The following is a 4,325-nucleotide window of genomic DNA, read 5'->3' as shown; positions in this document are numbered from 1 at the left end:
ACTAATTACTACTGCGGCTTATTGGGATCTAATTGTATTCACAAAATTACTGAGATTCGGGTTAACAAATTTTGATAAATCTTTAAAAGTACACATATTACAAGAGCCTGCTACTGGGAACTAACTGAATTCACAAAGAAACAGTGTTTCAGTTCCTTAAACGTTGCTCCATCTTGAATAACAAGCTTATTACATGCGAATCCTATTGGGAACCTACTGAATTCACCATGATACTTAGGTTACGTTCCTTAAAATGTTGCTATATATATATATATTGAAAAGCACACTCATACAAGCATGTCCCATTGGGAACTCACCGAATTCGCCTAGAAATTTTTATTCCATTCGTGAAAATTTTCCTATATCCCGAACAGTCCACTAATTACTACTGCGGCTTATTGGGATCTAATTGTATTCACAAAGTTACTGAGATTCGGGTTAACAAATTTTGATAAATCTTTAAAAGTACACATATTACAAAAGCCTGCTACTGGGAACTAACTGAATTCACAAAGAAACAGTGTTTCACTTCCTTAAAACGTTGCTCCATCTTGAATAACAAGCTATTACAGCGAATCCTATTAAGAACCTACTGAAATCACCATGATACTTAGATTACGTTACTTAAAATGTTGCTATATATATTGAAAAGCACACTCATACAAGCATGTCCCATTGGGAACTCACCGAATTCGCCTAGAAATTTTGACTCCATTCGTGAAAATTTTTCTATATCCGGAACAGTCCACTTATTACTAATGATTCCTATTGGGAACTAACTGAATTCGGCAAGTTACTGAGATTCGGCTCACCAAATTTTGATAAATCTTTAAAAGCACACAATTACAAGAGCCTGCTACTGGTAACTGAGTGAATTCACAAAGAAACAGTGTTTCAGTACTTTAAAACTTTGCTCTTTCTTGAATAACAAGCTTATTACATGCAAATCCTATTGGAAACCTACTGTATTCATCATGATACTTAGATTCCGTTCCTTAAAATGGTGCTATATATTGAAAAGCACACTCATACAATCATGTCCCATTGGGAACTCACTGAGTTCGCCTAGAAATTTTGATTCCATTCATGAAAATTTTCTATATCTCGAACAGTCCACTTATTACTACTGCGGCCTGTTGGGAACTAACTGAATTCACCAGGTTACTGAGATTGGACTCACCAAATTTTGATAAATATTTAAAAGTATACATATTACAAGAGCCTACTACTGCAAACTAACTGAATTCACAAAGAAACAGTGTTTCAGTTCGTGAAAACGTTGCTCTATCTTGAATAACAAGCTTATTACATGCGAATCCTATTGGGAACCTACAGAATTCACCATGATACTTAGATTCCATTCCATAAAATGTTGCTCTATATTGAAAAGCACACTCATAGAAGCATGTCCCATTGGGAACTCACTGAATTCGCCTAGAAATTTTGATTCCATTCGTGAAAATTTTTCTATATCCCGAACAGTCCACTTATTACTACTGCGGCCTGTCGGAAACTAACCGAATTCACCAAGTTACTGAGATTTGGCTAACCAAATTTTGAGAAATTTTTAAAAGTACACATATTACAAGAGCCTGCTACTGGGAACTAACTGAATTCACAAAGATACAGTGTTTCAGTTCGTAAGAACGTTGCTCTATCTTGAATAACTAGCTTATTACATGCGAATCCTATTGGGAACCTACTGAATTCACCATGATAATTACATTCTGTTCCTAGAAATGTTGCTCTATATTGAAAGGCACACTCATACAAGCATGTCCCATTGGGCACTCATTGAATTCGCCTAGAAATTTTGATTCAATTCGTGAAAATTTTTCTATATCCCGTACAGTCCACCTATTACTACTGTGGCCTATTGGGAACTAACCGAATTCAGCAAGTTACAGAGATTCGGCTGAGCTAATTTTGATAAATCATTAAAAGCACACAATTACAAGAGTCTGCAACTGGGAACTAACTGAATTCACATGGAAACAGTGTTTCAGTTCGTTAAAACGTTGCTCTTTCTTGAATAACAAGCTTATTACATGCGAATCCTAATGGGAACTTACTGATTTCAACATGATACTTAAAATCCGTTCCTTAAATGTTGCTATGTATTGAAAACCACACTCATACAAGCATGTCCCATTGGGAAGTCACTGAATTCGCCTACAAATTTTGATTCCATTCGTGAAAAATTTTCTATATCCCGAACAATCCACTTATTATTAATGCGGCCTATTGGGAAGTAAGTGAATTCACAATGTTACTGAGATTCGGCTCACCAAATTTTGATAAATCTTTAAAAGTACACATATTACAGGACCTGCTACTGGGAACTAACTGAATTCACAAAGAAACAGTGTTTCAGTTCGTTAAAACGTTACTCTATCTTGAATAACAAGCTTATTACTTGTGAATCCTATTGGGAACCTATTGAATTCACCATGATACTTAGATTCCGTTCCTTAAAATGTTGCTATATATTGAAAAACACACTCATACAAGCATGTCCCATTGGAAACTCACTGAATTCGCTTAGAAATATTGATTCCATTCGTGAAAATTTTTCTATATTCCGAACAGTCCACTTGTTACTACTGCGGCCTATTGGGAATTAACTGATTTCACCATGTTACTCAGATTTGGCTCAGGAAATATTGATCAATCTTTAAAAGTACACATATTACAAGAGCCTTCTACTGGGAATTGACTGAATTCACAAAGAAACAGTGTTCAGTTCGTTAAAACGTTGCTCTATTTTGAATAACAAGCTTATTACATGCAAATCCTTTGGGAACCTACTGAATTCACCATGATACTTAAATTCAGTTCCTTAAAATGTTGCTATATATTGAAAAGCACACTCATACAAGCATGTCCCCTTGGGTCCTCACTGAATTCGCCTAGAAATTTTGATTCCATTCGTGAAAACTTTTCTATATCCCGAACAGTCCACTTATTACTACTGAGGCCTATTGGGAACTAACCGAATTCACATAGTTACTGAGATTCGGTTCACCAAATTTTGATAAATCTTTAAAAGTATACGTATTACTAGAGCTTCCTACTGGGAACTAACTGAAGTCACAAAGAAACTGTGTTTCAGTTCGTTAAAACGTTTCTCTATTTTGAATAACAAGCTTATTATATGCGAATCCTCTTGGGAACCTACTGAATTCACCATGATACTTAGATTCCGTTCCTTAAATGTTGCTATATATTGAAAATCACACTCATACAAGCATTTCCCATTGGGAACTCACTGAATTCTCCTAGAAATTTTGATTCCATTCGTGACAATTTTTCTATATCCCGAAGAGTCCACTTATTACAACTGAGGCCTTTTGCTAACTAACCGAATCCACTTAGTTACTGAGATTCGGCTCACCAAATTTTGATAAAACTTAAAAGTATACATATTACTTGAACTTCCTACTGGGAAATAACTGAATTCAGAAATAAACTGTGTTTCAGTTCGTTAAAACGTTGCTCTATCTTGAATAACAAACTTATGATATGCGAATCCTATTGGGAAACTACTGAATTCACCATTATTCTTAGATTCCGTTCCTTAAAATGTTGCTATATATTGAAAAGCACACTCATACAAGCATGGATATTGGGAACTCACTGAATTCGCCTAGAAATTTTGATTCCATTCGTGACAATTTTTCTATATCCCGAACAGTCCACTAATTAGAACTGCGGCTTATTGGGATGTAATTGCATTCACAAAGTTACTGAGATTCGGGGCACCAAATTTTGATAAATCTTTAAAAGTACACATATTATACGAGCCTGCTAATGGGAACTAACTGAATTAACAAAGAAAGAGTGTTTCACTTCCTTAAAACGTTGCTCCATCTTGAAAAACAAGCTTATTATATGCGAATCCTATTGGGAAACTACTGAATTCCCCATGATACTGAGATTCTGTTCCTTAAATTTTTGCTATATATTGAAAAGCACACTCATACAAGCATGTCCCATTGGGAACTCCCTGAATTTGCCTAGAAATTTTGATTCCATTCCTCAAAATTTTTCTATATCCCAAAGAGTCCGCTTATTACTACTGCGGCCTTTTGCGAACTAAGTGAATTCACCAAGTTCCTGAGATTGGGCTCACCAAATTTTGATAAATCTTTAAAAGTATACATATTACAAGAGCCTGCCACTGGCAACTAACTGAATTCAAAAAGAAACAGTGTTTCAGTTCGTTAAAACGTTGCTCTAATTTGAAGAACTAGCTTATTACATGCGAGTCCTATTTGGAACCTACTGAATTCACCATGATACTTAGATTACGTTCCGTAAAATGT

This window comes from Rattus norvegicus, chromosome 6, assembly GCF_036323735.1.
Source record: "Rattus norvegicus strain BN/NHsdMcwi chromosome 6, GRCr8, whole genome shotgun sequence".
Taxonomy (NCBI): Eukaryota; Metazoa; Chordata; class Mammalia; order Rodentia; family Muridae; genus Rattus; species Rattus norvegicus.
The sequence above is the reverse complement of the archived record's forward strand: the minus strand, read 5'-3'. Positions refer to the sequence as shown.